This window comes from Lepisosteus oculatus, chromosome 13 (genome assembly GCF_040954835.1).
Source record: "Lepisosteus oculatus isolate fLepOcu1 chromosome 13, fLepOcu1.hap2, whole genome shotgun sequence".
Taxonomy (NCBI): Eukaryota; Metazoa; Chordata; class Actinopteri; order Semionotiformes; family Lepisosteidae; genus Lepisosteus; species Lepisosteus oculatus.
In genome coordinates this window covers 2954282-2964630 of record NC_090708.1, presented here as the reverse complement: position 1 = coordinate 2964630, position 10349 = coordinate 2954282, and the positions used below count along the sequence as shown (strand labels likewise).

The following is a 10349-nucleotide window of genomic DNA, read 5'->3' as shown; positions in this document are numbered from 1 at the left end:
TTATATATGACTAGGGGATATTGTTTCACATAGTCCTTACAGCTCAGAACTGCCCTGATTTTCTATTGCTTCTTTGTTTAATTTCCAATTGCTACAGTCATTATCGATAAATGCACTGTCACCACCTACTAGCCTGATCTTGTGAAGGTTCGGAAGATAAAACTGGTCCATACTGGGATGGGAGACATTGAAGGAAAATCGGTTTGCTGCTGCAAGTTGTACTGCTACACCAGCATGTAGCACTCTGGCTGCTGAGCCAAAATTTCCAAACTATTGCCTCAGCAATGATGATCGGGGACACTGTTCTGTTCTGTATGATGTGCCATCCTTCAGATGAGATGTTAATTTGAAGTCTAGACTACTTGGTCTTTAAAGATCCCATTGCACTGTTAATAAGAGTAGGGTTGTTAATCCAGGTGTGCTGGATGAGTTCCACTATGAGCTTGTGCAACGCGATGTCCCTACGGTTCACCCTTAATTCAATTTGTGAAGCAATTCGACACTTCCACTGGGGGGCGGTACAGTGGCGCTGTGGCTAAGGATCTGCGCCTGACTGGAAGGTTGCTGGTTTGTATCAATCGGCTGTCAGAGGAATCCTCCTCTGTTGGGCCCCTGAGTAAGGCCCTTAACCCCAACTGCTCCAGGGTGCTGTATAAATGGCTGACCCTGTGCTCTGACCCCCAGCTTCTCTCCCTGTCTGTGTGTCTCATGGAGAGCAAGTGTGGGGTATGTGAAAGGTCAAATTCCTAATGCAAGAAATTGTGTATGGCCAATGAAGTGATCTTATCTCAGTGGGGCTGTTGGCTCAGAATGACTGTTCACAATGTGTGGGTTCCTTACCAGTGCGAAGAATCCATTGTCATTAATATCAGTCGGTACCATGTTTGTTAGATGACGTGCTGGCCTTATAAAGGAAAAGCTGTAATTAACGACCCACAGTGAAAGAAAAGTGTGAGAAGGCACGTTGCTTGGGAAATTTTGGCAACTCGGATTGTGAAATCCGAGTACAATGGCATGATGTGCAAAGGACAGGGCATTGCATTGCTGTACATTAGAGAGATAATGGTTTTAAAGGATACTAATGTGAAGAAAAACTGCTGAGTTGCAGATAAAGGAAGAGACTTAATGGACTTTCAAAGCACAGTCTCTCCAGAGTCGTTTATTGATCTGGAGACAGAACCTGTCAACATATTTGCTTCTAATTTCATCAATTTGTGATATTGTTCAACTGGTTTCAGGAGGAGGGGGCTTCATTTCACCTCTCAGGATAAATGTTCTTTCTTTTTCCCTGGGTTTACAGGCAGCACTGTACTTGAAATGCAGTTTTCCAAGGGATACAACTTGATAAAATCTATGAATCCATACTTTTGATTCCATACTTTAATTCCAGCGTTTTACACCTCAGCATCTTATATGACAAAGCATTCTTTTAAGTTTAATTTCTGTAAATATTATCTTATGACTCCAGTTTCCTTCCACAGACACAAGACTTACTGAAAACTGGTCCTCAGTGTGAGTTTGTGTGTGCCCAGAGATGGACTGGCGGCCTGTGCAGAGTGTATCTTGTCTTGCATGCATTGTTTGGCAAGTTAGGCTCCGACACCTCCATGACCCTGTATTGGATAAAAAGGTTAGAAATTAGATTGATGGATGGATTATCCTTTGATATATCATTCCCAGAAAGAAATGTGATAAATTGTGAAGGCACTTTTTGGTGCTCACTTTCTGTGGGGCAAATAAATCAGTAAATCAAGGATAAGGAATGCAAATACATTCTGCTCGGATAGATTTTTCTACTGATATACAGGGACAGAAATAGAAAATGCTGAAATAACAACAGGTTGGGAGAAATTAAGTGCATCAGCGGTGAATACAGACAATACGTGAATTCATAAGGCTCTCTCTCCCCAGGAGGCTAATATGCTGTATGTCTGCATATGTTGTACTATTACAGAGGCAGAATATCATGGCTCTGCAGACCTCTTTGTGAACAATATAATGCAGTTCAATGTACTAGCACCTGTGATATACAGTACTGCAGCACTTATTTGTTGCACTTCTGCATAGGAGCATGCTCAGACAGGATCAGACGGGAGTTTGGCAATCCCAACTTTCTGTCTTTTCCTGACTGCACACTGGCAGGATGAGACATGTGAAGGCTCTGAGTGGAGATATGAGCCCAAACTGGGATAGCCTTAAAAAACAAAGTGCAAACAAAGACTTCTGAAATTATTGCTACCCTTGGTCAAAAGTAATGGATTTTCGGCTGTTTCAGATACCCAGGAACTTCTTGCAAGACTAAATACTAAATACTGACAAAGGCTGGCAATATTGTACCAAATCAAGTATCTTAACCTACAGTAGGTCATGAAGAAGCGTCTCTTGTATTATTATTTTTTGTGTAATTCAGTCATGCCTGTGACACTATAAGATTTTTATGACATAACCAAAGGTGCTGCAAGGCACAGCCCCTCAATCCAGTGACACCAGTATGCCACAGTGGAACAGGTTATACTACTTTCAGGAATATGAAGGAGTTGTTGGTGCCTAGAATAAACCTTAGTGCTCGAGAATAAATAACAGGTGTCCAGAATGTACAGTTGCATTTTTTGAATATTCTACTAAGCCATGTTGCTAAAGTGCAAACCAGTGACCTTTAAAAGCATCATTGAATTACACAATGAAATGCAATTGACCTACTGTATCTAACCCATTTATTCCCTTCCCCAGGGCACTGTGACCATACTTAGCTCCACACTCTGTTACTGTAATTTACCTAAAGGAAGTCCTGGAAAGAAACATGAAGTGTTTTCATGAAAATAATCAAAGTGTTTTGCTGGACCACAGAAAAAGAAACTGGCTAAAGTACAATGTTAATGGGAGACAAAAATGTATTTAAAATATCTAGAGGCCAACCATCAATCTTGTTACAATTGAGCACCATAAAATATCGTTCATTAAAGTTTAATCTCCTAATGGAAGGGCTTCTGTGGTTTTAGATTGCAAAACATGATGTTACCCTCATTCAAGAAAACATTTTGTCTCACATGTGAGTATGGTAACTGCAACAGAGCTTCCTGCCCGAAGAAGGGGGACAGGGAGCTGGAGGAAAGGTACTCATACTCACAACCACCCAGGCTTATCGGCCGGAGCCAAAGAGTGCCAACAGGAAGGAAGCTTCAGATCTTGCCATTTCTACAGATAGTGACAGCCGGAAAGTTCCAGGAGTGTGACAGGAACTCTGCTAAGTCCACATTGCACAACTGTTCAAGAAACATAATTCATGAGACTCAGAAAAAAAAATTCAATTGTAATACCTTTTTACTTCTGTGTACTTCTTTATGATATGAAACCGATAAATAGAACGGTGATTTATTCTTCCTTCTGAAATTATGCCCGTTACATCCCTGCCACTGCCCTCCCAATGAAAATAAATAAAAAGGAAAAATTGGGGTTTAGAAACAACACTAATTAAAATGGTGGACAGCTTGTACTGGTTCTAATTTCCTCTTCTGCAACAAGTGAAAATATTACCTTTCATTTCAAGCTTGTATATTCAACAGAGAAAATGGGACTCAGTTTGTGCTTGGAAGGTGGCCTCTGAAAATTAAATGACCCATGAGTTTTATAGCTGGACAGTTCCTCTTGCAGAAGGTCTTGCAGTCACTGTTTTGCCTGTGTCGAGGTTTGAAGCAGGAGTAGTAAAATACAGTGAAGGTACCAGACAGTGCATGTCAAGTGCAGTCAAAAGGAACACTGAACAGCTGGTCGGCATGGTAACAGTTAGGGCCTGCAGTTAAAGTCAGTTTACAAAGCCATTGTTTATCTTACCAGTTTTACCTTTTCCCCAGTTTATATACACGTTTCTCCCGGTCGTTTATAATAAATGTATACGTCCCAGATAGCATCTTACTGTAACTTTAATCAGGTCTGTTTATTTCACCATTTAATCAAATGTGTTTGTAATGCATGGGCTAGGCCCCACTGTCTCAGGAAACCTTTTCCTGCGTTTTCATGATGACTTTTTTTTACAGAGAGTGATAAGAGTTTTAAGACACGGCATCAGGGAAATGTCAGTAGAAGTTGTTCGTACATGATGACAGTCAAAGATATGTTGTTTGGTGGCCATCAGATGATCTTTGTGAAGTGTGATTCTCAACCAGAGTTCTTGCACAGACAAAAGCACAAAGACAGGTTGTCACAATAAGCAAATTTTTTGTATCCTCTGTCTAACAGATTATTCTGGCCATGAACATTAAGGAATAACCAATCTTGTCTGTTCCCCTTTTTAATGATGGAATTTAATCTCTGAGTCTCTGAGATTAAATCATCTCTGAAAATAAAAGTAATGACTCGGTTTTTGTAAAATGCCTGACATGAATAATACTCACTTTGCTACTCTGTTTCAGGTGGGGGAAGATTTTACTTAAACTGTGTTATGTGTAACATTAGCAAACACAGCATGAAGAAGACTCATATTTATCATTCTGAAACATTTTCATAGTCTGTAATCATAGACCAGAAACATCCACATGATGCAATGAGATACAGTAATTGACTAGCTTCCCTCCAAGGGTGATGGATCTTAAAGGTTATTACCGAACACAGAGAAGAGGGAAGGGATGAAGCCCTGACCTTTTAATGCAGTAATAAAATGTCATTTGTTAAAACTACCCCAAACAAGCCATCTGAACAGGTGACTGAAAATGATAACATCTGAACAAAACAAAAGGACACACTGCCTAGCTAAACACACTGTGGCAAAGAATTGGAAGATAAACACATCAAGTGAAGGGTGTTAGCCACAATCTGAAATCACTGGAGATGACATGTTCCCTTAGAAAAAGTGCCTGAGCAGAGCCCTAGGCAGGAGAGCACAACAGCAAACTAAACTAAGTGAAGCAGAAAGAAAATGCATTCATATCTGGAAGCCTGGCCTTTTGCAGGTGCAACGAGGAATGGCATTTGAGCACAGACATAATTATGTGTGTAGAGAAGTCATTCAGAGCTGAATGCCAGCTGGAGAAACCAGGATCGGGCAGTGCATGATGTTTCTTATTCGATTCAGAACCGTTCAGAATCCAGCTACAGCTGAGTATGTTGAACAACCAATTGAACATTGTTGGTTGCTTCTGGAACTAGGAAAAACAAAGCACATTTTTTATCTTTCATTTTTATTTTTTAAATAATAATTCTTGCAATTATACGGTGCTTTTCCAGCAGATGGACCCTTTAGCGGTTTGCATTTTAGTGACACACCGGGGAAACTTGCACCAATCTTCATCTGCTGGCAACCCCACTACACAGCAGATCAGCTGGAATAGTGACACATCTCCAGATGAATGGGATTTAAAAGCCTTTCTCTTCCAAACAGGGCCAGGGGATCTGTAATGACCAAGTAATTAATAATTGCTTACACTTATATAGGGCTTTTTCTGGACACTCCACTCAAAGCGCTTTACAAGTAATGGGGATCCCCTCCACCACCACCAGTGTGCAGCCCCACAAGGATGATGCAACAGCAGCCATAATGTGCACAGTACGCTCACCACACACCAGCTCTCAGTGGGGAGGAGAGCAGAGTGATGGAGCCAGCTCATAGATGGGGATTATAGGGAGGCCATGATTGGTAAAGGCCCATGGAAAATTTGGCCAGGACTCCCAGGTAACACTCCTACTCTTTTCCAGAAACACCCTGGGATTTTTAATGATCACAGAAAGTCAGGACCTCTGTTTTATGTCTCATCCGAAGGACGGCGCCTTTTTACAGTATAGTGTCACTGTCACTATACTGGGGCATTAGGACCCACACAGACCGCAGGATGAGCGCCCCCTGCTGGCCCCACTAACACCTCTTCCAGCAGCAACCTTAGCTTTCCCAGGAGGTCTGCCATCCAGGTGAGTTTCAGGGTGAAATGGCTGCTGGCAGTCATCTCATACAAAGGACAGCACCTCCTGAGTCATAGTGTCCCTCGTCACCCCACTGGGGCTTAAATCAGGCATCTTAAAGATTCCAAAAAGGGACAGGACCTCTAAAAAAAGCTCTTTTTTGCTTTATCAAAGTAGGTTTCTGAGATCATAGAGTAATGACTGCAGATGTCTTCACAGTGTCATTGAACTCCCTTATTACATGTGGTAATCAAAATGTAAACAAGCTCCCAGAAAAAAAAATGCAAAATTAGAATAAAGTTAAAAGTGTATACTACTCTTCTCATAATAAAAATATATTTTTTAAAAAGTGTTAAATTGCTGCCACAAAGCTGAGCATTTTTATTTTTAGGTCATCAAGACATCTAGTATGTGTAGATAAAAAGAGAGGTCATTCTCGACTCCCTGGCACGTTAATTTTACTCCACTTTCCCACAACAATGAATTTGAATTCCTTGCTTTTGGAAAAATTGCTATAAAAATATCTCAATTAAAAACACTGCAAGACTTAATTTATTGTATGACGTGTACTCCTTTCAGACCAAAAAAAGCAATTTAGGATGGTTTTATCAGCAGAGTTGCAGGGTAGCTGGGTCTGTGGGAGTTTGAGACTCTCTTGATGGAAGAGGACTGCGGGCAGGTTTAACAGCTGGCTGGGAGCAGGGCTGTTGCCTCCTGATTTCACAAACACCAGTTTCTCCGCTTGAATTTAATTGCTCAGTTGCCTGGTTTTCAGTAGCAGCTAGTGTACATGGTTTCACAGAAGAGCCCTTTCCCGGTGATTAACATCCTAATTTACTGAGGGAGTGTGGCTCCCGATAGCTTGGGCTGCTGGGATTTGTTACTCCTTAGTGTAGTGACTCGCAAGTAAGGTGGGACAACATCCACAGCATTCCATGCTCTCACCTGCCTTATTGCTTTATCACAATGCATTGAATAAATAATACAAATGGGAAATCTTACCAGTTCCTAAAGTTTTAATATAATTTTGAGATGTCACTTTTATCGACCGGAAATAGTCCCTCTGACCATTTAAAATTCCATTTACTCTCCTTTAAATTCACTGTATGTTTCGAGGAAGAACGTGTAACCTTTATTCTGATGCATTCAACTAGTCATTCCTGAATTTTAATTGCTGCATATAGTATATACACATACATGTATACAGTATATCTTTACTAGGTGATGCTTTCATGCGTTTATTTTTGTGTACTTGAAGTTGAATGTTACCAGTAATTACAAGAGAAACATCCAGGCCGAAGCTGGAAGATATTCTAGGTTTTTTCTGGTCGTGGCACGGAGAGTTCCCCCGTCAGCTCAACATAAAACAAAGTATTTTGTATTATTAAAATACAGCTAGGCTGAGCAACGCGTGAATGAGCCGCAGTACAGCAGATACATTGATTCCTCCGGTTAAACCTGACCTTTATGTAAGAATAATAATAATAAAAAAGATTGCTTGGTAATGCATTCTGCTTCTTCCAGTGTTAATCATTTTTTTAATATAGAGCATCCACAGAAGAAGAAAAAAGTTCAGCATATTAATTTTCGTGTCAGTCCTTCAAACCCAGTGAACTTTCATTGAAGCCAGATGGAAGAGCAGAGTATCTGATTCATGAGCGCTGATGAGGGATATTAAAAATCTCACGTTCCTAGAAATTCCTTAACCTGGAAACTAGCTTTTCCTTCCCGGCAGTAGACCCTGGGGGCGGCACAGCCCTCTCCCCTCTGAGCGGCAGCAATGACCAGAGGACAGCTGTGCTGCTTCAGCCTGTCGCCCCGTGAATATCAGTCAGGAAGCTGCGAAGGAAAATCACCACTAGCTATTTGAGCGAGCGCAACACAATCCTAAAACATCCCATGTACAGTTTCATGACAGTGTCTTTTCCATTTTAACCTGAAGGAAGCACTTCGGGTGAATCACAGCAACGAGCAGCTCAGCCGTTTTTGTTTCCGCAAAACTAAAGTTATGTCACCTCATTTGCCCAACCTCTTTATACTGTAACGCATACGGCCTCCATTGCTTGCGAGAGCTGGCGGTGAATAGCAAGGACCGCAGCCGCTGGGCTGATGGGAGATTTCCCTTTGGCTCAAGAGGCTGGGTCCCTGTAGAGTGATCCCGGAGGCCCGCGTTCGAGTCCCCGACGGTTGGGGGCCGACCTGATGCGGCAGCGGCGAGGGTGCCCACGTGAACCCCATTCGGTGTTATGGGGAGCCGGAGCCTACCCAGCAAACAACGAGCGCAAGGCAGGGTACACACTGGACAGGACACCAGTCCATCGCAGGGCCAGTGCAAGCCAGTCATACATGGGGATAATTTGGAGGCCATGGGGGAAATTTGATCCAGACACCAGGATAACTCCCCACTCTTATCAAGAAATGCCCGGGGATCTTTAACGACCACTGGGAGTCAGGACCTTGGTTTAACGTCTCATCCGAAAGATGGCGCCCACTACAGTACCAGTATACCACTATACAGGAGCATATGGACCCACACAGACCACATGGTGGGAGCCCCCCACTGGTCCCACTAACACCACTGAAAGACTTGCTGTGTAAGGTCTGTGTGTGCAGTCCTTTCACAGACATGTAAGTAGTAGTACACAGGTCAAAAGCAAAGGACACTATGAATTTTTGTCACACACACCAAGAGCCACTGTAAAGCCTCTCTTTTCATGAAATACCTTTGATTCTAAGATGACTAGCACTGTGATGTCCTAGGGTGGAAGTCATGACACATACAGTACATAGGGATCATATTAACATAATTAGATCAATGTAGTTCAGGTACTTAATTATATACAGTATATAAATAAAAACGAACACTTTCAGTTCTGACTTGAGCCTTAACTGATATGGGCTTGTGTAGCTGTAATGGCAGATTACACTGAAAAAATGTCCTATATTATATATAATTATATAATAGTATATGATTACACTATTGTATTACCTAGACATGAGGGGTTGGGCTGGAGCACTGTTAGCTTACGTATCATTTTCAAAGTGCATGAAAATACATCTTGCTCCCGGGTGTTGTTTTTTTATTTGGGTGCTGGCGATATATCTCACAGAATCCCCAGTGTATGTGCTTTTAAAAAAAAAAACAACAACAACCTCATGCACAGCCCAGATGCTAATTCAGTCAATGAATCCATACACTTTGTTCCAGGCCACAGGCCAGAGGCTGGGTTATTCGGCAGTAGAGGCAGCAACAGCTGCTTGTCAAGACAGCCCTGTGTTGCTCTGCATTATGTCGTACAGGTGCTCGCGTTGCTACTGGGAGCGAGGTCATTGTTGGATCTTCGATTGTTTACAGAGCAGAGTGACTGCTGGGCTAAAACATGTGCATTTGGAGGAACACAGTTATCCCTGCTATTCCATTTATCTCTGTCATGGGGCCGTTCCGCCCAGATAGCCCATCCGCCAAGTGATCCAAGATCGTCATCCAGCTGTTTCTTGAAAAAAGACCCTTCAGTCAGTTTCAATAACGTGGCACGGTGGGTGAATCCAGACTCCCAGCACTCTTCTAGGAAACATACGATCAAGGGGACAAAAGCATTGAACCCGACTTCGTTGGTCTCGGAGCTCTACCGTAACTGTAACGAACAGTTCTTTCCGGACCCTATGCGGACGACACAATCCGAAGAAGTGGGGAAACACTAGGAAAAGGTCATGCAGGGATACGGGGCTGAAAACAGGGGGGCGTGTCCAAAGTGCGCTGGTGCACGGGGGAGGTGTGGCCGAGGCGAACAATCCAGAAGTAATCCATAGAGGGAATCCAAAAACACAAAAATAAGTCCATAGCCAGGTGATCCATCCAAACTAGGAATTAAAACCATGAACCGGGTCGGAACCGGCGGACAAGGAACGGAACCAGGCGCTTCCAGGTCCCGGACTCGCACGGTGCGGAAACCAGATGCAGAGCCAGGATGAGCGTCAGCGCCTGGCTTTTAAGGTGGGCTGGGAAAAGGGATCAGGTGCACAGAATTAAGTATAAAGCGAAAGGGCTGGAGCACCCTTAAGGAGGGGGGACTATAATCGTGACAGTAACGCAATCTGGAATGAGCGTATCGCTACCCATCACATTAACAGGACATGAATCGGCCCCTCCTGTAGATCTACAAACTAAGCCTTGTCCAGAAAACAAGTAAAACTCGCGTGCAAACAGGTGCAAACTTTTCTATCAACATAGCAATTCATTTTCATTTTTAATAGCACAAGTCCTACTTTCGGGGTGTCCCTAATCACAACATTAATCCATTTAACACCCACCTGCTCAGCAAAAAAAAAACCTGGCATAAGGGTCAAAGACATGTCGAGAACTTTCAGTTGTAGTTTTCATTTAGATAAATGTGTTGTAATAAGCCAGCGACTGCACAGAAGATGTGTGTCTTCAATCTAGCATTTACTGCAGCTGTTCT

At 42.6% G+C, this 10349-nt stretch overlaps 1 long non-coding RNA gene across 1 annotated transcript; it reads right to left on the bottom strand.

The window, feature by feature from the left end:
• Positions 1-1412: 1412 nt before the first annotated feature.
• On the bottom strand, positions 1413-3722 carry LOC107079081 (uncharacterized). The gene is made up of 3 exons (XR_001480065.2): positions 3535-3722; positions 3128-3263; positions 1413-1613 (listed from the first exon to the last, which is right to left on the bottom strand). It is a non-coding gene; the product is annotated as an uncharacterized lncRNA (long non-coding RNA).
• Between the last annotated feature and the right edge of the window lie 6627 nt (positions 3723-10349).